Source organism: Camelus dromedarius, chromosome 2, assembly GCF_036321535.1.
Source record: "Camelus dromedarius isolate mCamDro1 chromosome 2, mCamDro1.pat, whole genome shotgun sequence".
NCBI lineage: Eukaryota > Metazoa > Chordata > Mammalia > Artiodactyla > Camelidae > Camelus > Camelus dromedarius.
This window is the reverse complement of record NC_087437.1, coordinates 59762556-59789026: the sequence shown is the minus strand read 5'-3', so window position 1 is coordinate 59789026 and position 26471 is coordinate 59762556. Positions and strand designations below refer to the sequence as shown.

The 26471-nt window shown below is 51.8% G+C and overlaps 1 protein-coding gene and 1 long non-coding RNA gene across 2 annotated transcripts in view; one reads left to right on the top strand and one right to left on the bottom strand.

Annotated features, from left to right (window-relative positions):
- The window catches only part of XXYLT1 (xyloside xylosyltransferase 1), a 161032-nt gene that overhangs the window by 130308 nt on the left and 4253 nt on the right, over positions 1-26471 (top strand). The window lies entirely within an intron of this gene.
- Positions 19327-26471, bottom strand: part of LOC116153542 (uncharacterized) — a 93594-nt gene continuing 86449 nt past the window's right edge. The window contains exon 13 of the long non-coding RNA XR_010383941.1: positions 19327-26237. This is a non-coding gene — a long non-coding RNA (uncharacterized LOC116153542). The remainder of the gene's footprint in view (positions 26238-26471) is intronic.

Sequence of the window (26471 nt, the reverse complement as noted above, 5' to 3'; positions counted from 1 at the left end):
TGAAACAAGGGGCCAGGCTCCCCGGGGAGGGTGTGAGGGCGGCTGCTGAAGCCAGACCCTCACTTCAAAGAGGACAATGGTCCATGTTGTGAAAGGCTAATAGCGTTGGAGCTGCGTCCCCCAGACAGGACTTCTGTTGTTTGCTGTGGCTGGCAGCCTGGAGTGAAGGGGGTCCTGCTGTGCAGGAAGCCTGGTTGGAGGGCTACTTGCCCATTTAAGATGTGAGGTGGCCACCTCCACCCTGCCGGCCCCCTGAGGCCGTAAGGGTTAAAGCACATGGGTTGCTGTTCACTTTGTTCATTGCTGTTCACATGCTGTTGGTGTTCATTTTGCCCCCGGCACTTCTTTCTGAAAGGAGTTTGGAGGCAGCTTTTAGTCTTGCTGAAGTGAAGCTGTAAATGGAAGGTGGAAGGTTCTTGGCAAAACAAAACAAATGCTCTATTTCCACAAGGTGAAGGTGGGGTGAGGGTGGGCGGTGCCTCCATGTGTTTGGGATTTATTTTCATTTTCCAATCCTGTTAGCAACAGAAAAAGGCTCCAAGGAGCCCCTGATTTTATTACCATTGGGAGCAGTTTATCTGCCGCCTGTGGGCACTTCGGCCAGACACCCAGGGCCCGAGGTGTCTTCTCCCCTCCCTGCCCCCTTCTCTCCTGGGAGTGGCTTGGGAATTCAGCTGAAGCCTAGGAGGGGTAAGTGCCGATGGTCTGGTTCTGTCTTCTGTCCAAGGAGGGGTCTGTCCAGCTTATTGATTACAGACGAGTAGTGGATTATATCCTAAGGCAGAGGTGGCAATGGGAAAACAGTAGTGGAAGCAAGGTAGAAAGATGGCACGGCGCTTGTTGCCTGGATTGGGTGGCCACGCTCTGCTGAGGGGCCGCCCCAGACCCTGCCTGAGCCTCAGGCCCCCCTCCCCTCCTGCGTGGATGCAGTTTCACGCCTTGCCAGCAGGGGTCTCACCAGTGTCACCTCAGGCTGCAAGCAGGTGGGAGAACCTTCTCTGGGCTCCTCCCCCACAACAGCTTAGAATCACTGAGCTCTGGAACGTTCCAGCTGATGAGACGCAGACACCATTTTGGGACTCGGAGAGAGGAAGTGGCTAATCCCTTGAGAGAGGCTGTGTTTGGGCCCCAGCTGGGGCTAGAACCTTCTTGAGGGTGGGGCGGGGGTGAGAATAAAGCAAGAGCATCTCTCCATTGTGAATGTTAGTGAATGAAGGAATGGAGGTCTACTTGGCTTCCACAAAGAGACTGGTATTTTTTTCAGCGTGATGATATAAAATAACTATTGATTGATTGATTATCACTTTATTAATGATAACCAGTCAGGCACTGTGACATAGAGCCTTTAATAGAAGCCAGATAAGTTTTGCATATTTAATTTAAAGCCTCTTTTCCATAAGAATCCATATGTGTGGCGTTCAGATCACTAGTTAAAGTGCTAGACAGCAGTGAAATGCTGCCTGAGATTAATCAGAAATTCTCACGCTTACTCAAAGGTTGTATCTCCAGGAAAAAGTAAGGCTTGAAGTTGGCTAAGCAATAATGCTGCAGTTGTAAGAGGTGTGAAAACAGGAGGTATGACATTAAGTGCTGGTGACAGTTGGCAATGTTACCAAGAAAGGGAAGGGTAAGCCTGGTGAAGCTTGGTTTCCTTGCAGCCTTGCGGTGCAGGATGCCTGCAGGAGCTCTGCTACCTGTAGATAGCGCTCAGGTAGGTGGTTCCTCTGACCCCGGGGCACGGATGAAACAGGTCACCAGGTTATCGCTCTGCGGCCTGTGTGTGGACAAGGAACATGTGCTTGGCCTGAGCTTCCAGGATGGATTGTGATTTCCAAAGGAGTCTGAGTTGCTCATACCACAAAGCTGCTCGGGGAGCAAATCCTCCAAAAGTGACGCTCACTGCCCAGATGAGCAGGGCCTTTAGAGCAATTTAAGTGCTTAATTTCCTTTGCTGCTTTTTTATGAAAACCGTAAATAAACCACTCTCGAGCCATTAACCTTTGAAAGCTGCATGTTGTTAAAGGTTGATTTCTCGTTACTGTGTCATCATTTTCTCCCCCATGTGACACACTTCTCACTCACACATGCCCCCCACCCTTTTTTAGAGTATTTATTTTTTAAATAGAAATCTTAAGAGAAGCCAAATAATTTTGCATGTGACCTCCCACCTGTGGGCTTGGTGTGGCGTTTTGCCAGTGGGCCTAGATCAAATCATATGGTATCTAGATGTGTCTGGCTTCTCAAACGCTGATGAACACCCTGGAACACTCGTGCAGGGGTAGGACTTGGGAGTCTCCCACGTCGCAGGATAAACATACTGCCTCCTCCTGGAGAGTCGGTTTTACACAAAGATTTAGCAGGAGGAAAATTGGTATATTAAAACATATGTGGGGTTATTATAGAGTAGAATAATAAAGTTTTATAAATCTTTCAGACAAGACACAATTTTACACAGTTGGCAGCAGCCATGTCCCATATGCTGGCCTCTGTCCTTTCCCCAGGGAGAAGTTTTAGAAGCCCTGGTCAGAATTTTTTGCGGTATTATCATTTTATTATTCTCGTAATGTTTTATCATTATGAACTGATATGAGGTATGAGACAAAAGTGTTCGGTTGTACTTAAGAAGACAAGGAAAGTAATACAAACTTGCCAGTGGTTCCCCAAAGTCAGCACGGCCACATCACAGTCACAGCTTCAAAATACAGGTTCCTAGGCCTTCTCCCAGGGGGGCTCTGACTCACTTGGTCCAGGGTGGGCCTTCAAATCTGGATTTTGGACATATACCTAAAGTGATTTCGCTCTGTAGCTAGAACCAAATGGTTTATTCTGACTATAGGCACTGAGAAAGGGGCTACAAAACTAGTATCCTACAGACCAGGCAGAAGAGTGTTTTTTATCCTGTAGCATTTTAAAAAAAATATGTATTAGTTGCCACCATTTAAAATCAGAATATTTTATAATTTTTCTTTAAAACTCAGGTGTCAGGGCAGTACTACGCCTGCCTTTTCTCCAAATCCCATGCCAGAGGCGAGCAGAGGCAGCTGTCTTGAAGGCCTGCACCTCTCAGGTCTCCCTGGCACCCCCAGCACACACTGCCCCAGCTTTGCTCTCTCACATCACTGTCTGGCCCTCTGGGCACTTGAGGTTTTGATCCTGCTCAGTGAACACATGGTCCTGCATAATGTTCTTTAATCAGAACGAACAGCTGAATCACAGACATCCTGGACAAGCAAACAACGGGAGTCTACTGTTGCCCCCACTCCCCACTCCTGGCCTCAAGAGGACAGCTCACCTTGGTTCCCACCTGGGAAGTGAATCATTCTAGAAAGAAGGACTTCCACTGAGACTAGGACTCAGAATCCTCGCCTCTGCTTGGTGCTTCTCCTTGTCTTTCAGTCACTTCTCTATGATTCTGTTTCTAGAGCCCCATTTTTCACCCATAGACCTGACCTGACCACAAAACACACACAAACGGATCCCTCACGGCCATCGTCATGGGACTGTGATCCTGGCGTGGCCCTGCTGACGGGTCAGTTTCACGGCCGTGAACGCCCCTTTGCCCTTCACCGTTCGTCCCATTCTAAACACTAGATCATTCTGTGTTTCATGTATAAAAAGGAGCCCAAATGCCAATAGGAGGTAGTTCTTACAGGAAATTGTGTTCAGAATTCCAACCAACAGATTTGAAGCAATGAACCTTTAGAGCATGGCACTTCTGTACCCCGTTTGGGAGGCCATGTCTGGGCACATGGTTTGGCAGGAACAGAAGGTACCGTCAGCCTGTGCTGGCCGCGCTCAGCAGTCAGAAGCATGACCCCCGCTCCCGTTTTCTTCTGAGACATTACAGGGGCTCTCTTTCATTCTGTGAGGTCAAAGGATGCCATTTGGATTGGTCACTTGACAGGACTGCATCGTTTCTCTAATTTTTCATTCTGGTGGCCCAAGCCGTGAATCACAGTTCTCTCACCAAGCAGCATGCCTCTCGATGGATTCCAGAGGCCTCACAGAGCATCTCCTCTTCCCTCGTTTATCTGAGTAGGTAATAGCACAGAGATGGTGAACGCCAGTAACCGCTAAAAGGTTTGAAAAGGCAAAGACCATTTTCCCTTTAAAGTCCAAGCCCTCCCTTGCCTCACCGGGATCAGTTCTCTCTGGGCCCTGAGCACGTATGACTTGCCATTCCAGACGTGGTGAGTACAGGCTGCTGGGTGGTGTCTGTTCCTTTTCTTCTTGCAATCAAACCACCGGACGGCCCAGCCTTGTGGTCCCGACTCCCAGTCTCTTGTCCTGAGCAAATCGCCATTCCCTTGTGGGCTTCCCGGCCACACCTGCCATCCGCTACCCAGAGCACCAGTGGTCGCTAGCATTGGCCCCATTCTCGCTGGCTTTTCATTCCATAGCAATGTAAAAAGTAGCCAAATCAGGAAACATTCATTCTAACCTCACTGTTGGAAGAATGTAGAATCAGAACCATATTTTCTGACACATCCCAGCTTCATATAGTTCGTGTTAATTAAGGGCCAGTTGCTTTCATTTTCATTCAGAACATATGTTAATCAGAGATATATGTATAACCACCATATTTTACCCAAATCTCACTGAAATGTATAGTGTACAAAAGGAGTATCCCTGGGGCTAATTAACATTTGCAAATATTTACTTAGAGCATTTCTAGAAAATTTAATAAGAGGGAAGGGAGCAGTTTTGCAAAAGGGGATGTGTTTACCAGTTTCACCATGGCGATGGCCTGGGAGTGTAGATACAAACCTGCCAGGAAGACGCTGTGGGTTTTTCCTGGTGTTGTCTGAGCAGCTTGAGTGAGGGCAGCAGTGGGGGTACAGTGTTTACTCTGTGCCGTAAATTAATTAAGTAGATTATGCTCAGTCTGGTGGTACAGGTGCAGACTCTAAAAGGGCGGCAGGCGGCCCGGCGGGCTCTGAAGATAAAGAGGTCTTTATTGTCTGTGGCCGCTCTGTCATTTGCCGTGAGGTGCTTTGAGGCTGCCCCACTGAGGCTGGATGTGACTGGAGTTCACAGACACTGCCCGGGTCTTGGCTGTGTGGCCACAATGTGGAGCCCAGCTGTTTCAGAAAGGACAGGTTTTATCCTTAGTATTTGGTTGTGAATATTCCTGTCTAGAAAAATTCACTGCAACAAATGCAGACTGAGTCCCTGCTTCCTGCCGGGCACAGGGCTGGGCAGCAGGGATTCAGACATAAAAAGGCACAGTCCCTGTCCTCGGAGAACTCACAGCTTGACAGGACGCAGGCACACAGGATGATTTTAGACGCCACAGCCATGGACGAGTCCAAGGCCCAGAGGAGGGAGCTACGCAGAGGGTGTGCCTCTGAGCTGGAGGTTAATGAAGAGAGGGCCCTGGTGGACAAGGAGGGATAAGGGCACTGCTGCCAAGAGGAGCAGCAGCACAGAGGCCTCGGCAGGTGGCACTTGCAGGGGCTCCAGCTGCTTCCATCTGGATGAGCACAAGGGGCGGGGCTGGGGAGCAGAGGAGGATGTGGTCAGGCGGAGGCAGGGACTGGATGGTGGGGGTCTCGTGTCGTGCTAAGGGGTTGCAGTTCATTCTATAAGTAGGGAGGAGCGTGATGTCAGCATGGAAGACTCTATAGACATCTGCCATCTGGGAGGGGTCAAATCCTGACGCCTATCTTATCTAAATGATTCTGTCTTGTTATTTTGGTGGTCAAAATGCTGAGCTGTAACTCACTTCCATGCATGAGTATAAGCCCATTTTCTGAGCAAGATCCCAAGCTAGTTGCAGACCAGGGATTCAGAGACGAATAGGAAAGCAGCCCTGTCCACCTGTCCATGGGTGGTGCACCGGCTGGTGGAAGAGGGGAGGGTGGACATGGCTGGACCACTTGCTGCAAGGAGTGATCTAGCCTGTTGTATGAAGCAGTGGGAACAAGGGCAGTGGAGAGATTAGTTTCAAATGCAAGCTCTCAGGTTTTATATAGGAGTTGGAAATTCCAGAGCACCAAATTTTTCTTCTGGAGAATTATTTATGGTACTTTATTTAATCTGGCTTTTTTTTTTTTCGAAGTATAGATAAAGAAACTTTTTTTCTTCCCTTTCTTTTTTGTGCCCAGTGATAAACAGATCCCAAGTATTACCAAAGCTACATTTAAAAAACAGAAATTTTTCTTAAGAACCTCAATAATGAACAGGATTTCAAATACAGTCACTGAATTTAATTCTTCATCCAGTGTTTCCCTCTTTGCTTAATTTTACAAAGGGGCTTGTGAACCAGTTTGTTGTAAAAAATGGATTTCCCTTTCAATGACCTGACTGCATGCAGGCTGACAGTGTGTCAGTGGCCTTGCTGGGTTGACGGGCGCTCTGATGGTGTATACGGATATGTCTCTGTGGTCATGAGGCCCGGGCGGTGAAGGAGACAGAGCACTGTGTGTCCAGCTGTGGCCCCCATTGTGAGTCCCTGCACCTGCACCAGGGCCGGCTTTGTGCGTGTGAAGCAGAACAGCTTTACTTCTTTATCGCTGAGGTTTATTGTTCTGATCTCTCAAGAAGGGAGAAGGAGAGGAGAAAATAGCCCCTCTTCAGCAGAAAGCGGCTGTTTGAGAGCCTGACCCCTGTTTCACGTGTCCTTGGCTCCCTCGGAACATTCCACGTTAATTACACAGCCCGCCGCTGCGGGGCTTTTCCTTTGGCACCCACAGCTTTGGAAAATGGATAGACAGTGATTGCAGAGCTTGAAGCAATGAGGGAGGGAAAGCCACAACCCCGCAGGGTCGAGAGCCTGGAGGTGGCTTGGAGACCAGCAGCCAGAGGGCAGGGAGGCCCCTGGGTGGGGTCCTGTAAGCAGCTGGAGTGGGGGACTCAGGCAGAGGGCGAGGCCATCTGATTCTCTCGCCAGGCACCGGGGCTCCAGCTCTCAGATCTTGAAGGGAAGGAATGGCTCAGCCCAGCACCTAGGCTCAGCAGCAGGCCCGCGCAGCCAGAGGGTGCTTCCTGGGACCTTGCCAGCACTGGTTGCTTCTCCTCTCCTGTGTGTGGGTGTGTGGTAAAATATATATAACATAAAATTTGCCATTCTGTTTTTAAGTGTACAATTCATTGGCATTAATTCCATTCACAAGGTTGTGCAACCATCACCACTATCTATTTCTGAAATATTTTCATAACCCCAAACAGAAACTCTGTACCGGTTAAGCAATAGCTCCCCGGTCCCCACTCCCTCTGCCCCTAGTTCCCTCTAGTCCACCTTCTGTCTCTGTGAATTTGCCTGTTCTGTGTGGTCCCTGTACGTATGCTCCCAGCACCTGTCTCCTCCGTCACTCTCTGCCTCCGCCAGGCCCTGGAGCACGTGGGGCCTCCTGCCCCCAGGTGGGCCCCTGGCCTCTGTCCGTCCTTCCTCCTCACTCATCACTGAGGCTATACACTCCACGGGCCTTTTTCTTTTCTTCTTTTTATCTATTGAAGTATTCTTGACTTATACAATCGTATTTGACTCAGGTGAGCAGTGTTGTGATTCAGTAGGTGTGCAGACTAGACTCCGTCACAGGTGATTATAAGATATGGCTGTAATTCCCTGCGCTAGACGGTATGTCCTTCTTGCTCATCTCTTTTTCCATGGGCCTTTCTTGATTCCTCTCAACTAGCCTGATCTTCCTCTGTCTGGAACACTTGGTTGGAAGCGCTCTTTCAACCCAAGTGACTGCTCTGTGTGAGGTTAGGGTGTTTTCTGCACCCGTGCTCCCCTGCTGAACAGGAGCCCCTGGAGGGAGCGGCAGGGCTGTGCGGAGTAGATGCTCAGGGATGTGCTTGTCCAGGTGGAATGTTCCCAGGGCGCTCCCGTCCGCTGAGGGGCAATGAGGATGGTATTACTAGGGGGGCTCTGGGGCCCGGCTGCCTGCGTTTCAACCTAGGCTTCACCACTTACTAGCTAAGTGGCCTTGGCTAAATTCCTTTACCTCTATAGGCCTGAGGTTTCTCATGTATAAAAGAGTAATAATTGTGCCTCCCTCACAAGCTTATGAAGAGTAAATGAATGCAAGTGTGTAAAGTGCTAAGAATGCGCTCACGCGTGCTGACACGTGCTGCTTTACAAGTGTTGGCCATCATCGTTGACACTGTCGTAACCTCTGTCACAAAGTCGTGAGGGTGAAACAAGTGAATTCACTGTATAAGTTGTTTTAAAAGTGGCTGGCGTGTAATACGCATTTAGTAAATGTCAGTTACCTCTGTGTGTGTGTGTGAAGGTGTGTATATATTTTTGCATCAAACCCAGCTCAGCTCTGTGACCAGTCCCGGGAGCTGCCTCTCACTTGAAGTTGCCACTGTTCTGATAAAGGGGACTGGACCACCCTGGGGGCGGATAAAAACTGAACCTGCCTGCGTTTCCTTTCTTTTGAAGACATCAGAGGACTAAGAGGCCTCAGAAGTTGGATGCCAAGTGGAGGTAGTCTTAGAAATCTGGTGAGCTAGAAGTCAGCACGGTCTGCGCTTGGAGGTGTCATTTGAGTTCACAGCAATCTTAGCATTTTCACCTTTTTTTCTTTTTAAATTTGGAAACCAGCCATGGGAATTGGCATTACTTCTAACCTCAGGCAAAAGATCCTCACATTCCATCTCCATTTGGAGGACTGAGTGGGCTTTACTGTTTACATGATGCCTACAGTTTCAATCAAGATGCTCATTTTTTCAAACCCACAGAAGAAAAGTTATCCTCTATGGAAACCAAGCTTTACAAAACTTATCTCTGTGCTCTAATTTTAGTTGCCAGTTAAAAGAAACCTCAACCCTGCTTGTTAAATAGCTGTGTGAAATGTTACCGGGGCATGGAGAAGGGCTGGGGCTGGAGAAGGAATGGCCTTCTTGCCACTGTGGACCTCTTTCTGGAGAGAGGATGACTCAGAACTTGCTGGGAAGTTGAACGTTGGCTTCCAAAAGGCAGAGGAAATGTCTGTGTCTACGTGTGCACGTGTGTGAGTGTACACGTGCATGTGTGTGTGTGTGTGTGTGTGTGTGTGTGTGCGGGGGATGCGCTGCAGGACAGAGCGTGGTTTCTTGGGATCACATGTTGTTTCTCCTACTCAGAGCCCCCGGACTCTGTATTTGCACCACCATTCCTTACAGTGGTCTCTCTCTGGCCACGTCTGTCCCTCTGCACTGGATGTGGGCTAGAACTGCACCAAACAGAACCCCCAGTCTCCCCTAAGTGGTCCCAGTCTCAGCAGGTACCCTCTATAAGTATATGAAACAGCTTAAATTTTTTTTATTGAAGTATAGTTGATTTATAATATGTTAGTTTCAGGTATACAGCAAAGTGATTCAGTGATTTACATATATATTTTTTCAGATTATTTTCCATTATAGGTATTACAAGATATTAACTATAGCTCCCTGTGCTATACAGTAAGTTCCTGTTGCTTATCTATTTGATGTATAGAGTGTTTGTATCTGTTAATCTCATACCTCTAATTTATTCCTGTCCCCCCTCCCTTTTCCCTTTGGTAACTATAAGTTTGTTTTTTATGTCTGAGTCTGCTTCTGTTTTGTAAATATGTTCATTTGTGTCATTTTTTTAGATTCCACATATAAGTGATATCATATAATATTTATCTTTTTCTAATTTACTTAGTATGATAATCTCTAGGTCCATCCACGTTACTGCAAATGGCAATGTTTCATTCTTTTTATGGCTGAGTAATATTCCTTTGTACATATATACCACATCTTCTAAGCCAGTCATCTGTTGATGGGCACTTGGGTTGTTTCCATGTCTTGGCTATTGTAAAGAGTGCTGCTTTGAACATTGGAGTGCATGTATCTTCTCAGGTTAGTTTTCATCTTTTCCAGTATATTCCCAGGAGTGGAATTGCTGGGTCATATGGTAGTTCTATTTTTAGTTTTTTAAGGACCCTCCATACTAGCACCAATGTACATTCCCACCAACAGTGTAGGAAGTTTCCCTTTTCTCTACATCTCTCCAGCGTTTATTGTTTGTGGACTTTTTAATGATGGCCATTGTGACTGGTGTGAGGTGATAGTTTTGATTTGCATTTCTCTAATAATTAGTGATGTTGAGCATCTTTTCACGTGCCTTTTGCCATCTGTATTTCTTCTTTGGAGAATTTAGATCTTCTGCCCATTTTTTGATTGGGTTGTCTTTTTTTTTTAAATATTAAGTTGTATGAGCTGAAACTGCATAATTTTCTGATTAAGATCAAAGTGGTTTGCTTTTGTGTAAATGTGTGGGGCACAGGGGAGGCTAAGATGCAGACTGGCTATCAGTAAATGCTTGCTGAAGATGGATTAGCCCTCAGTCTCATTTCTCCTCTTGCCTTTGCCTTTAAACTTAGAAGCAACACTGCTATATATCACATTTTGAGCTTGATTCCCTGAGCTCCTAGCCTTTCCCTGGAAATAAGCAAGACCTCTGAAGCTGCTTGAATACCTATAGGCCAGGAAAAGGGACAGGGGAGGAGAGGTTCTGATGGATGGTCCTTTTTCTAGCCAGACTGGTTAATGCAGCTTCTAAGGCACTCACCTTTCTTCTGTTGAGCTGCTGACCTGCAGTGAGAATGAGACTGAGGGGGGACGCACTGCCCCCTCGAGTGGTCGCTGCCCCGACCAGACTTGGGAGGCAGCAGGGCTTAGGGCCTCGCCCAGGGCTCTCTAAGCTGGCTGGCGCCTGCAGGTCCTTGCTCTGTACGGCTCCTCCCATGTTAGCAGGCATCACTTCTCACACACACATCCAAGTAACAGTCACTTGAGGAATCACCCATCAGCATGACCTGAACAGCCCCTTCCCCAGCACCACAGGCACGAACCTGGATGTGACCCTTGATCTAAGAGACAGGCCTTCAGGCCCTCCCACACCCCTCCCTGATCATACAGGACACAGGTTCTGTGCCAGACCCAAGACTAACAGCAGAAGGGAAGGAAGGGGAACCCTCCTTACCCAACACCTGCTGTGCACCACGGTGTTCAGCTGTTATTTCATTTAATTCTCTGGTAGTACCTCTCTTCTGAGGTATCACGTTCCTACTATTACTGGGAGAAAACTGAAGTAGAAAGATGAGAAATCACATTTCTGCGTGCCCACGGCGTCAGGGGCTGTCAGCTTGCATTACTTCCTGGTGTCCTCACGGCAGCGGTCTCTGGAGGTGTGGTGGTGGGTTCCATGCAGCTGGCACCCGGCCAGTTTGACCAACCCCCAAGTCTCTTTCCTCTACCTCCTGCCAACCCAAAGTGTGGCCCGCAGCATCGCTGGGGAGCTTGTCAGGAATGCTGAATCCCGCCCCTCTCACCTGCCGTATCCCACCTGCATTTTAACTGGATCTCCAGACACCGATTTGGGGCGCACAATAAAGTCTGCGCAGCCCTGCCACTCATCTCACGGTTCTTAGGAGGAGGAGCCGGAGCGGGGAAGTGAGGGGAGAGCAGGCTTAGCTGAGAGCGCCTTCCCGTGGAGGTGGACTCAAGCCGAGCCCCCCAGGAGGGCCGCGGAGGACAGGCAGCACTTCCTAATCAGAATGGCGTCGACAAATACCCTGCTGGCCTGTGCAGGGGAGGCCCTGAGCCTGCAGCCTCTGGTTCCTGCCCGTGTGGAAGAGCAGACAGTGTGAAGAGGGAAGGACTGACACCTGCACAGGCCCCATGGCCCCACGTGTCCTGAGAGAGGGGCTGCGGGAGAGGCGGGTGGCTCGGAGCTCAGCCCGTGGGACGTCTGCACCTGGGACAGTCCTCTAAGGAGGAGGGCATGAGGCTGGAAGGGCTTAGTTTGGTCATATTTCCCTGAGATCCCATGAGGCATCTGGCTGTGCACAAGGTATGGGGTTGGGTCACATCCTGTGTCACGGCCCTGTCATGTGTCTGGGCAGGGTAAGTGGCAGGAGGCCTGGCCGGGCCCCTGTCAGTCTATGTGCATGTGGGCAGGTGTCTTGGTCTTGGGCAAGGGGCCAGGCGGCTCCAAGGCAGAGGCCAGGCAGGGAGGGGAGTGTGGAGGACACGGGCCTCCCGGGCCGGGGGTCCAGGGGAGGCTGTAAGCAGGGTGCTGGTGGTGCTGGGTTCTGTGGGGGCCTGGCCCGGCTCTGCTGAGCGGGTTCATTCCTTTTCTCCTTTGCCTCCTTCCCAGCGTGCGGCCACAGCCCTGGTTGCTTCTTGCTTTTACTCAGACTGAGAACTGGTTGGGAACTGGGGCCTCCCCAGCAAGACGGCCCTGCAGGTTCCACATCGGGCAAAGCAGCTCAGGACCCACCCTCCACCTTGGTGGGACCAGGATTAGTGGGATGAGGGCCCCTCAGGTGTGTCAGGGGGAGATAAGCGCCCAGTTTTTCTGGCTGTGTTTCCGGGGTCAGGACACTTCTTCCTCTGTCAGCAGTCAGGCAGTCTGAGCGGCCTTGGGGAGAAGGGCAGGGAGAGGGCGGCCAGGAGCCCTAACAGCCAGAGAGTTCCAGAAGAATGGCTCCAGGAGTGGCGTCCAGCGGACTGCTGTTGTTTGCAGAGGATTCTAATTACTCTCCGCAGGTAGTGGCTTGGGCTAGTGTCTAGTTTTGTTTTGTTTTGAATTCCACCCTTCACATTCACTCATATCCCAGGTGGCTGTTCTGTTGAGCCCAGGCCCCAGCACTCCGCCCCAGAGAGAGCTGAGAAGTCACAGGCCCCGTGTTCCCTGGGGCCGGATTTCCTCTCTACAAAGCTCCTCCAGCTCCGGGAGCCCCAGGCATGGCTGGGTCGGCACCTAAGTAGAGTGCTGGCTGGGGAAAAAGGGGGGGTTGTTCCCATTCTTCACTGCCTTTAGAGGGAGCACCCCAGGCTCGGCAGAGATTCTGTGAACCATCTAGAAGGCATGGAGGAAAGACTTGAGCAGAACAAATCCAAGGAGGTGGCTGAGGGGTACACTGCCAGTTTGAAGGGGAAAACATCTCCCTAGGAAGTTGGCACGGTGCGGCAGGAAGCTCACCAGCCCTGGGCAGCGTGAGGGTGACAGCGGTCTGGAAGGATCAGGGGAGAGGCAGGTTTGCTCCCAGTTGTCTGGAGAGAAGTCAGCGTGTAAATGGGTCCCGCAGGCCAGCGCCTCACAGCTGTCCCCTTCCCCATCCTTCCAGCCTGGTCCTGTGTCTGGAGAAATGCACAAAGGCAGGAGGAGCGAGCGTGGTGCTGGCCCTGAGGTGGTTATGAGTGACACAGAGCCACAGCACATCTGAGCTGGAAGGGTCTCCTTGTTGTACAGATGCGAGAGTGAGGCCCGGGCAGGGGGTGACCTGGCCGGTGTCCCTGTGCAAGTCAGTGATAATGGTTAAATAGCTGTTGCTGTTGATGCTGCACTCAAGACGGAGACCCGGGCACAGAGCTTCTACTGTCCTTCAGTCCCTCTACCCGGCTGGCCATCCTCGAGTCCTGTCATGTGCTGGCTGACTGTCTCCTGGACCCTCCACTTCTCTCTGTTCTCGACATCGCTTCATTCTCCCTGGGTTCCTGTGCAGCCTCCTGCCTTTCTTGCTCTCTTGCTGCTTCCAGCCCTGACTCCTCCAAGCTAACCCCTACCGCAGCCAGTGACCTTCCTCATACACCAGCCACCTGACTTTAACCCTTTGTTCCCCTCAGCATCAAGGTCAACCTCCCCGACCTTCCTCATAGGACCTTTCCTGGTCTGGCCCCTGCCCGCCGCCCATCTCATCTCCAGCCGGGCTGGACCGCCCTCAGTTCCCCAGGCCAGGTGTACTCTCACTGCTCACCTCCACTCTGCACCTGTCTGACTCTTCAGTTCACATGCCAGTTTCTCCAGGAAGCCTTCCTTGAACCCCTCAAGACTGGGTGAAGAGCCTCTTTTAGGGTCCTAAAGCTCTCCATTGCTATGCCATTCTCTTAACCCAGAGTTATAATTGCCTGCTGGCTGGTCTGCATCCCCCCAGACACTAAGCTCCATAAGGGTAGGAATCATAGTTGTCTTTCTTGTTCAGCGTTGTCTCCCAGGGCCTAGAACGGTGTCCTGCACACAGGAGGTGTTCATTAAGTGCTTCTTCAGTTAGTAAGTGTGCCAGGCTCTCCCCTGGCACTCTGCATACCTTAACTGATTTAAGCTTCAAAGGGCCCTAAAAGAGATCTCATTCTTTCCTGCTTCCAGATGACTACACTCAGGGAGTTAAGTAACTGGCTGGAGGCCCGGCCTCTGGGAAGGGGCAGCCCTGAGACTGCAGCGCAGGCCTGACTCCGCAGCCCCTGCTCTGAATCCCAGTGCTTATTGAATAGAACATCTCTGCTGGAGTCCCTGGCGTGTTTAGGGACTCAGAGGAGCCTCAGTCCCAGCAAGCAAGGCACAGAGAGCGGCTGAGATTCCAGGCCACCTTTGAGGAGTTGTTTGTTTTCTGAGCCAGACAGTTCCGATAACCCCCTGGAAATGGTGCTCCTTGATGCAGCCTAGCATGTCTGTGATCTGAGCTGGCCTGTCAGGAGAACAGATTGTTTTGTGGATTTTCTTCTTCTTTCTTTAAGAGAAAGAAAACATAAAAGACAGCACAGTGGAGTTCCAAGCGGTGAGGCCTCGGGGAACAAAGCGCCATCGGCTGCGTTGGGGCAGGGGCAGGCAGGCCCCGGACAGGTGTGCTCTAGACAGACGCCTTCTAATGCAGGCCCCAGGCAGCCCTCAGGTGAGGAGAGACTTAAAAAGTCGAGAACAGTCTTTCTGCACCTTGGGCCACCACAAAGTTGCAGGAGGCCGGGGCAGCACAGGAGGCAGAGCAAAGGAGCCACTGCCTCCGGGCCTGCCCCAGGGTGGAGGAGGAGGCTAGCCCTGCCTGCCATCCAGAACCTCTTTCCTGTGCTGAGCCCAGCTGTGCCATCACCACTGCTAAAGAGTGAGGTGTTGCATGGCCTGAGAGCATGAAGTAAACCCAGGCCAGCCACTGGTGAATGGTCAGAATGAGCCCAGGACAGGTGCGGTCTCCGTGTATCCGCCCTGGACTCTGCCAGGTTGTCACCATACACAGACTGGAGCTCATAAACGCCCACTGCAGCCCACAGGTAGGGCAGGGCTCTCGGGGTATGAGGGGCACACACAGATAAATGCCAGCCCCCTTTCTGTGTGACTTCACTGCAGGGATAAGATGGGATCCTGACACTGGTCCCAAGTCACATCCCCTGCAGAGAGGATGGAAAGGGGTGGAGCCATGGGGCAAACCCAGATAGCCTCTCTCCAAAGTACACACCCTTCTCTGAACCATCTTGCAGGGGCCCTGCTAAGCCTCCTTGTGTCCTTAGCTTGAACTTTCAAATGACAATAGTTTCTTCTCCTGCTTGACCTCACCCAGGAGGATTTAGAGTGCTTGAATAATGTAGGTCCCATGGGGATGGCCCTTTGCTTTAGAGGTTATGTCCACATGAAGACATTGTGGCCACACAGATGAAGCACGGACTCTGGAGGTTTTCAGTATTTTGAGAGTGACTGCCTCTGTAGCCTCCCTTTCCTACCCTGAGCTCCTGCGGCTGGCAGGATGCCCGTTTGGGACATTGCCAGAGAGCCTTCCCTGCCAAGAGCCACGGTGAGCCACCTCCAGGTTCGTGACTGGTTGTCCCATCCAAAGTGGACCCTGCAGGACAGGGGTCTCGTGTCCTTAGTGCTCCTGCGGGAGATCCCTGTGGTTTGGTTACAAAGGATGGGGGGACGATGGGGTCCTGGGATGGTGTGCAGGGGTGGGAGTTTTGCAGAGAGCACCTTTGGGTAGTTAAACTCACTAGAAGATGACAAGTAAAAAAACAGGGACCGCAGGCTGACCTCAGTATTTTAGGGAAAGAACTGGATGTACTATGACCCTAAAAAAGAGTGTGGTTTTCCTTAGTCAGAATCCGGAAAGCATGAGGCAAAAGCTGAGGCTGCCATTGTGCTGGTGTGGGAAGGGTCACCGGCAGCTTTGTGGTGCCTGGGCATGTGAGCACTTCTGTCCCAGCTGGGCGACCTTGTGCGAGTCACTTCCAGTCTCTGTGTTCCCTGGTGATATCTATAGGTTTTTTCAGCTATTGGATTTTATGGCTAGGACCATGCTGGAAACAGGCTTCCTGCCTTCGAGTGCACCTGGCGCCGGGGGCTCGCTGGCTCACTCCTGCTGTCCTCTTGCCCTTACACACAGCCTGCTTCATGGTTGGAATTATCCTGATGAAGTCCGGGTCCCCGCCCCCAGTCTTGGTGTGTGGAATCCCCCTATCCTATCTTCTGCTCCACCAACCAGATCTGCCCTGAGAACCAAAGCACTTTGAGAATCTGTTCTCTGAGGCCTTGCTCACTCTAACTTTGATCTTGGTGAGAGCACAGGACATGAGAGCCCACCCCATAGGCTCCACACAGTCATGGGCCCCTCCGGGAGCTCAGTGCTAAGCACTTCCTCCTGCCCCTGCAACTGCATCTCTGGGCTGAGCCTCTTGGGAGGGCTGTGTGACCACAAGCACATTACTTAACCTCTCAGAGCCTTCATTTCCTTATCTATAAAGTAGAAATAGTGCTAACCATAGATACTGTTGTGAGGAATTGAGAGAATGTGTGTAAAGCTGAGTAAGGGCCGCAGTGAGTGGCAGCAACTCCTCTCCTCCTCCTCATTTTGGGTACAGTGCTTGGTCCATACTAGGCTTCAAGCAGGTGTTTACTGATGACTTAGGGATCTGGATGATCCTGACTTCTGAGGAGGTGATGAGGAGAGAGATTCTGATGCAGGGGAGACCTGGGGGAGAGGCCCCAGGGGTCATCTTGGTGGAGCAGAGATCAGAACTGAGCTTCTTGGCCAACTCGCTGGCTGTGTAGGGCTGAGGCCTGGTGTCTGTGACCCACAGGAGGGAGCTGGCAGCAGCTCACATGTGTATGCGCCGGGGAGGGGGTGTGGCTGAGGGTGGGTTCAGAGGGGTCCCTCACTTTCCTGCTTTGACCCCCACTCCCACAGGGGTTCCATGTTTTTATGCTGAGATAACCGAGGGAAGGGAGTTCTGGGGAGACGAGGAATTTTCCCGTGCAACTGCTGAGACAGTGCACCAGCAGGAGAGGGGAAGCTGGGCAGGTTTCAGCCACATCTGGTGAAGCCACCAGGAAGGGAGGGAGAGAGGCAAAAAGCTGGAAACAGTCCACTTCTGTTTCCTAAAACCTGTATCTGTGAGCCCACGAAGGACAAAAGTAAAAGGATCAGCAGAAACAAACAAATACAGTGACTGCCCTGTGTGCTGCCTCTCTACGCCCAGCCCCCCACAGCACGTTGCTGGGGGCTCATAACTGGGAAGCATCCAGGTGCCAACACTGGGCCAATGGTGGGGCTTCTCTGGAATATGGACGTGGGTTTTAAAACAAAAGCAATAACAAAAAATCCATGTTGTACTCCCACACTGGTACTGCATTTAAAGACAGATCGATGACTGGAGTTTGGTGCCTATTACAGTCCCTTGAAGTTCGCCCCCAAAATTTCACGGATGGTAGGTCGTAGTTCTGGTGGGGAGCCACAGACTCAGAAAAGGATCCTAGACCTGATGAATCCCCTTAGTAGACGCAGGAATTGAGGCCCCGGGAGGGAAGTGACTTGCCCGAGGTCGCCCTGCTTGGGGGTTGGAGCCACGTGAAGCAGGTTTCGGGCCCCTGTGCGTACAGATGAGGCAGAGGAAGCGTGTGTTTGCTGCCAAGATTCCACACTGCTTCTCGCTGAACGTGATGCGTGTCCTTGGCTTCCATCACCTCTGACCAGACTGAGCGTTGTACCTGCGTTCTCTCATAAAATCCCCTCAACAACCCTGTTTCCATAAGGAAGTCTGCGGCACAGAGAGCTTTTGTGCCTTGTCCAGGGTGGTAGCAGATGACCAGGATTTGAACACAGACTGTCCGCCCCAGAACCTGCATTCTCAACCCCACGGTGCACCAGAACATTTTTTCAGTCAGTGGACAGCTAATACACACCCGCCTCCCCCTCCACCCCAGGCTGACTGCTGATTCCTGGGGATGGAAGCAGGCTGAGATGGGCCCTCTCCTGGCACCGTAAGTGCCCTGCTTCCAGGAAGCATTTCCCGGGCAGCCCCCCGAGGGCTGTGACAAAGTGATAAGGCCCGGCAAGTATTAGCATAACATTTACAAGTGGCCATGCTACTCATTTCACGGCCATTTTCAGGATAAAATGATATCACTGCTACTCATGTGGTTTTCATTTCTTTATAAAATTATTAAAAATACCCCACTTTTCTTCTGAGTGTGATCCTGGGGCCAGCAGCATCAGCATCACCTGGGAACTTGTCAGAAATGCAGCATCTGAGTGGGAACCTGCATTTTAACCAGACCCCAGGTGAGTCCTGGCATAGTGACATCTAAGCAGTGCTGCTGCCCGGGACAGGTTCCTGCAAGGCAGGGCCTGCATCTGGCCTGTCGCCGTCCGCCTCCACAGTGCCTTGTGCCTGACAGGTGGGAGACCCCCAGTATTTATGTCAATGTGCCGATCGGTAGTTTTACCCTTGACCAAAACCTAGGCCACGAACTTGTAGGACAGCAGGGGCAAAGGTAGAGCTCAGCTTAGATGAAGTGGGCGGGCTCACGGATTGCTTCTAGGCTTGAGAAGTAACATACTTACTGGTAGCTCGGTGGCCTTTGTGCCTGGGTCAGCCACAGCAGGGTGAAGGGTGCCGGGCTAGATTGACTGATCTCAATTCCGGACACAAGATTAAATTCCACATGTGCCCCTCCCCATCACCCTTACCACATACGCCTCTGTTCTGCTCACTGTCCCAGAAAACACCCCAGCTTGTGTCCTGGGTACTTCTCTCCTGTGTCCCCTAGTGCCGTGGGAGGAGCAGTGAGCCAGTTCTGAAGGTGACTCTGGCTTTGTCTTTACCCTGAAGAAAGTCCCTCCCTCAGCCTAACTCCAGGGAAAGGGCAGGATCTTGGAGCTGAGCTGAGGCCCCCTGCATATGGCCCTCACCAGCCCAGCCTGCTGGCTGCAGGCCCTGTGGTCTCCTGCTTGGGCCCCAAGGCTCCCACCAGATTTAAGCTGCTCCCGAGCGGTGATGTACAAGCCCTGCTGCTTGGAGGCCACGGGCTCCTCCAGGGCCAGCACTGGGAAGGGCATTGTCCACAGAGCTGTGGGCACTGCTGAATCAGGTTCCCAGCTGGGGCTCTTCATGGCTAACTTTTGTCATACCAGCATCTCATCACAGGTGTGGATTCCTTAGCTCGTGGTGATACAGGAAAAAAAATGGGTACAAGATGATGGCCATGTCCCAGATCTTGGTCAGGTCCCTGGGACGCACCCTGCCAAGTGAGGGTCTTGGCTTTGCGCAGGAAGAAATTCAAGAGCGAGCCATAGTTGAGTAAAAGTAGATTTATTCAGAGAGATGCACACCCCATAGACCGAGTATAGGCCATCTCAGAAGGCCAGAGAGGCCACGAGGTGGGGTGGGGGGCTGTTAGAGTGAAAACAGATACACACTCCTTAGACAGAGTGTGGGCTGTCTCAGAAGGCAAGAGAGACAGTGACCACAAGGTGTGAGGTTGTTAGGTTCTATGGGCTCAGGAATTTCATATGCTAATGAGTAGGAGGATTATTCCAACTACTTCAGGGAAGGGGTGGGGATTCCCAGGAACTGGGCCACCGCCCTTTTTTTGACCTTTCACGGTCAGCCTCAAAGTGTCTTGGCACCTGTGGGAGTGTCATTAACCATGCTAGTACATTGAAATGTGTATAATGAAGCTCAAGGTCCACTGGAGGTTGAATCTCCCGCCATCTTGGACCTCAGGGTCTATGGGAGTTTACTTTTCCACCATCTTGGGCTCGTTGCTGTCACTCCTTTAATGGCTGTGCCCTACCCCCTTCCTTCCTGTCTCAAGGGGACCAACTTTTCTCTCTCCTCTTCTCCATCCTCATCCTGAGGGGGACCTGGCTCCCTCCAGTGAAGACCCCTCATGGCTCCAGCCCACAGGGCCCAGGGCACACTCTCCCCCAACTACCTTTTGAACTGTTGTTCCACTGCCTTCATTCAACATTCTCCACTTTTAAATTTCCACCATTTGCTTTTACAGTTTCTTATTCCTTTGTTCATTGATTCTTTAATCCATTTATGCAAACATTCATTTGAAACGTAACAGTTCTCAGCAGACTGCTGTGAATCAAATGCCCACACCAGGCTCTCAAGACAAAAAAATGAGTAAGATGCTTTCCGGTTATCACTCCTGGGCTCCCTGACTGCACTCACGCCCTCAGCGCTCAGGCAGATTCTTTCATTCATCTTTCATTGATTCCTTACTGCGTTTCCCAGGTGCCCTCATAAACGATTCCTCTTTCTCAAGGCCTTCTTTGCACCCCAGCCCCTCTGTTTCCCTGGATGACTTCACCTCGTACCTTCCCAAGATTTTGAGTTCACCAAAAATGAGCTTTCCCAATATCCCTAACTCCCCACTCAGAGCTGTCCCTTACTTCTGTCCCTCCTCCAGTCTCAGATGTGTCCCAGGATTTCCCTCTTCTTGGCAGACCCTCCTGCCTGGACGCCTCTGACCTTGGGCATATGTTTTATATCTTCCTATTAAATGGAGATTTGAGTCCTTACCTCATTTGTTTATTAAAACATTAAACAAGTTTCATACATTTGAGGACTTAAAACAAGGCCTGGCACATAGTAAGCACTCACTAAATATTAGCCATTGTCATGATTATCATTCCTCAGAGTGCCACCCTGCCGTTCACTCTGTGCGTCTTTTCTCTTCATTCTGGCCTCCACACCCCTTTCCCTTGGCGTGTGGACACACTCAGCTTCCCTCTGAGCAAATATTTTTCCCTCTGCCCTTTCTTTGCTGCCGGTGCACCTGCCTTCTCTGCCTCTGTCCCAGGGCAGGAGTCCCACCTCTTAGTCTCCATCACTCACTGCTCAATGGTCTCGGGTACCTCCTGCAGCATTTTTGAGTCTTCATCCCCAACCGTTTTCAACACTGTTACATTCCAGGCATGTGGCGAGCTGCTGGGGGCAGCTTAGGCTGGGTGGGGAGCCAGGGGAGATTGATAGCCTAGAGAATAGGAGAGGTGGGCCCCGGAGACTCCCAAGGGGCCGACGGGCAGGTTCCCTGGGGGTGAGGGCAGGGTGCAGGGGTCTGAGGGCATCTCTGTCGGCTCCCTGTCCCTGGAGCAGAACGCCTTGTGGTGGCAAGGTGCACGGAGGGGAGCTGAGTCGGTAGCTCAAGTGGGGCTTGCAGAAAACCCTGAGGCCGAGGTGAGGCCGTCACCACGGCCATTGAAATTATTGAGGGTACCTTAGGAATGGAGCAGAGAAGATGGCTTAGGTGGTGGGCAGAGGTGATGAGCAAGGAGGTGAGGAGGCAGCTAGACTGCTGGTGGAGGCTGCGGTGGAGGAGGGAGGACAGCTCTGGAAGGGTGTGCAGCGGGGAGGCAGGGGCATCCCTGGGGTTTGGGGCAGTGGCATTGGGATTGGTCTCTGCCTGGGGAGGGACCGAGGTGTCATTCTGTCCAGATCAGTGTTTGCTTGAATGGGAGGCAGAGAATGGTCAGCTGGTATCAGTTAGAGGGTTTGGAGGGCAACATCTGGGGAGAGAATGTCTGGACGCCACTGGATTGGATGGGGATGAGGGGGTAGGGGAGGAAGGCTGGGGCACTTTGGGCACCTGGGTCACAGGGCTGGGGGACAAGGGGTTTGCATGGGCACAATGGGCCTGCAGGTCGGGCTGGAGGTCCGCATGGCTCCTCAGGGGTTCCCACAGCAGACAGAGCATCCTACATCTTTCCTCGTGCCTCTTCTTCCATTCCCTAAGTGTCAGAACCCTCTAGAATTTCATCCTGCCTGCTTTGCCTGTGACCTGTATCCAGCCACCTGCAGAACTTTTCCATGTCACTCTTTTCTCTGGCATCTATTCAAGATTGAATGGGTCACTCCCCTCTTCCTCCTCCCAGCCTTGCCAAACTGTTAGTGGCTCCACCATCCCTGTAGTAACCTAGACTTGAAGCCGCTCAGAGCTCCATCTGCCTGGTTGAACCTTGCAATGCCTCTTCCCCCATCACCTCTGTCCCTTGTCACTCCCCCAGTTCCCCTCCATGCAGCCCTCCAGGGCCTCGCCCAGTTTAGGCATGGCCTGCTCCAGAGCTGTTTGTCAGATTGAGTGACAAGGAATTCCCTGCCTCACCCGTCTGTTCCCAGCTCCAAGGCAGCAGGTGTGGGAGGCAGCCCACGAGGCTGGGATGTCAGACAGGCCAGGGAATGATGGGAGAGGCAGAAAAGAGGACAGATGCTTCAGAGAAGGGCATCCCACCGCCTCCTGAGGGCGTGGGGAGCAGCCTCTAGGCCTTGACAGTGCCCGGATGCAGGGATGTTCATGCTACATGATTTCAATGCTCTGCCTGGTTTGAGAGAGTCCCACACAGGTGGATGGGTTATAGCTGGTGCCGCTCTAGGAATGAGACAGTTGACGTGGGTCACCTTCATCATTGTAGACTCTCTAAAGCAGGAAGCAAAGTCAAACAGAAACCTGTAGATGGCTGGTGGGTGGATGAGGGCTGGTCCCTGGGAGACCACCACACCCTGAGAAGAGCCTGGGCAGGGAGGGGGTCTGCCTTCTGGGAATGGGCACCCACAGTGACAGTCAGGGCCCCTCTAAAGGGCCTGGCGCTGGGCAGGTTTGTGCCTGCATTTGCTCCTAGAGTCCACTATGGCCCTCGGGGGAGTCTCATCCCCACATCCTTGCTGAACAAGCCAAGGCCCTGAGAGGCCCAGGACTCACACAGCTGGTCCTTAGCCTAGGTCTCCGGGTTCCAGGTGCAGCGCCCCTCTCACAGCCTCATACACTGTTGGTGTATTGACATCCGGGTCTTGGCCCCCCTGCACTGTCAGTTTCCTGAGGGCAGGGATGTTCTACTCACCTCCGTATCAGCTGGGTCTAGTCCGTGCTCCGCTAAATATGTGAGAGATCGCTGATTGATTCTTCCCGTAGTTCAGTGTGCTCTCTGGCGTCCCTGCACGTCTCACAAAGACACGGCAGAAGGGACTTCGGGGCCTCTCTCTGCTGGCTGACAGTGGTGATGAGTAGCCCCTGTCAGTCCTACCACTGATAACCTGTGTGACTTTGGGAACATTTCTCACCCTCTCTGAGTTAGAGACCTGCCTGCTTTGGGTCTTGCTAGCAAGAGATCCTAACAAGGCTCAGTTGTGACTCTTGGCAGTAAGAAATACCCTGGGGAAATGGGCCATTTAAAGCTTTGGCGGCGGGGGGACAATTCCAGGCGGTCCGTGTCCTCTGCAGTTTGATACCACAGGGCACTGTCCCCTAGACAACTTCAGGGTCAGCGCCCGTCCCACAGAACTTCGGCCTCAGCCCGAAGCAGGACCGAGACACAGTGCCGCTGCCCTGAATCAGCCCCACATCTCCCACAGCTGGCCCCTGGTGGCCGCAAGGCGGGGCTGGATGGAACACTGGGCTGCTCCCACCATGGCTCTTCGCTCCTGGCCTTTCCTCACAGAGGACTAGAAAACAGGGTCCCCTCCAAGTCAAACAATAGCTGATTGGGCCTGGCACACAGCACGGGCATAAGGGAAGTGGCGTTTCCTGATTCCGGCCTCTGCTGATTAGACAGCCTCCAGTTCCTCCAGGTGGAGGCCGGCCTTGCTGGCTTCTTAGTGACTCTGCCCTCAGCTTGAGGAATGGCGACATGTGGTCCCTGTGAATCCAGATCTATGATGGAGCCTTTTTGGCCTGAGAGCTTGAACTCAGCCTGAGTTGGCTGGCACAGGCTTCTAGAACCTTCCTGGGGGGGGTGTTGTGAAGACTGCCTGGGCCCAGTGTGTGTTCTCATCCTTGCTTCTCCTCTTGGAAGTAAAGTGGAAAACTCTGAGCCCAAGGAGCTGAGAAAGACCAACCCAGGAGAAAAAACTCATGAGGAAATAAGGAGGCAGAAGGGTCTGTGATTTGGGTGTAGGCTCGTTGGTGGGGCAGGGAGAGGGACAGTTCATGGCAACACGGGTTCTCCCCTGGAGAAGTGAGCTCGCTGTTCTCTGGTCAGGGTCTGTGGTTGAGAGTCTTGGCGGAGTGACCTTGGCAATGATCATCAGGGGAAAGACCTGAGAGAGGAGATGGCTTTGCTTTTCAAAATTACTTCAACTACCCCCTTCCATCATTTTCGTATTCTTCTTCATTATAGGTTACTACAGCTATTGAATATAGTTCCCTGTGCTATACAGTATGAACTTGCTGTTGATCTGTTTTATGTATGGTAGGTAGTTATCTGCAAATCTCGAACTCCCAATTTATCTCTTCCCACCCACTTTCCCCACCCTGGTAACCATTAGTTTGTTTTCTACGTCTGTATTTCACTACTTTTTAATAGTCTTTTTATGACGATTAATTAAGACATACTTGATATAAAAAATTTAGAGGGGGGAGGGTATAACTTAAGCGTTAGAGCGCATTCCTAGCATGCACAAGGGCCTGGGTTCAATCCCCAGTACTGCCTCTAAAAATAAACAAACTACCTCCTCCCCCTCCCCAAAAAAGAAGTTAAAAAAAATTAGAAAACATATCACCCATAACTAGAAGAACGTGCCTCATTGTGCTTCCCCAACAAGCCTCGTCAGCTTCTGGAAAGACTCAGTATTTACAGTGGACCATCTGCACGGGGGCTTGTTCGCAGCTGAAGTTGTTTCTAAAAGGGAAGAAACCTTATCCCCTCTAGGTGACCCTGGAGGGTGAGAACAAGGCTGCACAGGCCCAAATACAGACGATTAAGCGGTGCAACATGGCTAGGCTGTGGGCATGGAGGTTAATCTGAGAAAGTCCTGGAAGCTCTAGGACTCAGAACCAGATTCCTTCCTTCACACAGAGGTTCCCTGCAGCCTCAGCTCCTGCCATTGCCATATGGTCAGCCCAGGTCCTGGGAGGAAGGCAAGGGTCTGGGGTGCCCTGGCCCACCTCAGAGCGGCTCTCGGTCTGACGCCCTCCCCATGCCAGTCAGTGAGGCACCAGTGGCCTGCCAAATCAGAAATAAAATTGAAATTCCAGAGCTGCTCCTTGGAACATTAGCCGGTGGTGGAATCCAAGGCAGTCAAAGATGAAAGGGATCTCGGAGATCAGAAGCCCTGGATTCGCGTCAGAGCCCTGACAACTGAGGGCCTCTGTTCCCTTCTGTTAAAATGCAGGCAGTACTGTCCCCGTGCTGCCGGGAGGGAAGGGAGGCAGATGATGTCAGAGGGCTCTGTGGTGGGTGAGGAACTGGGGATCTCACCTTGGTAGCCCTTTACGTGAGCGCTGATCCCCTCTGTGTCCCTGCACCCCTCTCTGCCCCAAGGCTGGGGCAGTTCCTCCAGGAGAACCAGCTGATGTGGAGGCCAGAGAAACCCACCATTCCCCTGAGCAGCTGCTCTGTGTTTTTGAGTTCATTTGGGGGTAGAAGGAACGCTTTCAACAAGGGCAATAATTTTCTACTTAGAGTCAGTGGTTCATTTTCAGGCTGCGTTGATGCTCCAGCAGACACCCCAGGCAGCTTGCATTTCCAATTTCCTGTCCCTCCTTTGCTTCTGCTTACAAGTCATCATGTGCTGATGTCCAGACCTGGCTCCTTCTGGCTCTATGTCATAAAATGCCTCTTCATCCTGATTGAGCCGCAGTGCTAGGCAGCAAGTTCCCCTAGAGCCACCTGGGTTATGGTCTCTGCCTGGAAGGATGTTGTCCATCTCTCTGCCTCCGGCCCCGCTTTCCTGAGCCCAGCAGGTTTGGTGGCAGGTCACTGTGGTGTAAAAGGGAAGACTTGGAGGAGCTCCCTGCTGAAGGTGGTAAGGATGCACCCTGGGACTGCAAATGGCCCCTCTGCTCCCCAGCTTGCTCAAGAGTAGAAACCCTTCCAAACCCTTTTGAAACACCTGGGCACCCCCTCGTGGGTCCCCACTCCTCACTCTACCCCACATAGACCTGCCAGTGATGGATACAGGGCTCAGAGAAGCAGCAGGTTTTCTCTCGGCAGCAGCAACTTTGTGTCCTGACGTTTTTCTGTCCCTGGTGCCAGACAACACTGAAGGCCACGTAGCCTAAGCTGAAGTGACCTTTCCCTCAGTCCTTGTCATCACTTCATGCTTCCTGAGGCCCTGCTGTGTGCGATGCTGAGGAGGCAGTGGTGGTCCTGGGAGACGGAGCTGTGGGGAGCACAGAAGGACCGGTGGGCTTGACGGAGTTCGGGATGTCCACTTCCGTCTCCTTTCCCCTGGGTCTCTCCTTTCTGAGGGCTGAATCCAGTGCCTTGGCAATAAAACCTCCTCCTCCCCTGAAAAAAGAGAAAACCCTATTCCTAAGGTGACACATAACTTAGTCTGAACCCTGAGGTTTCAATAGATGACCAGGTGTCCTGGCTTGCCTGGGACAAGGCGTCTCTCAGGACTTGGGACAGCTGGTCACTCTGCTTTTGAAAATGGAAGAGAATGTGGCTATTCATCCAATTTGCAATACTTTGATCAATGGCTTGTTTAAAGATATGTGGCTTAACTTCCAAATACTTGGA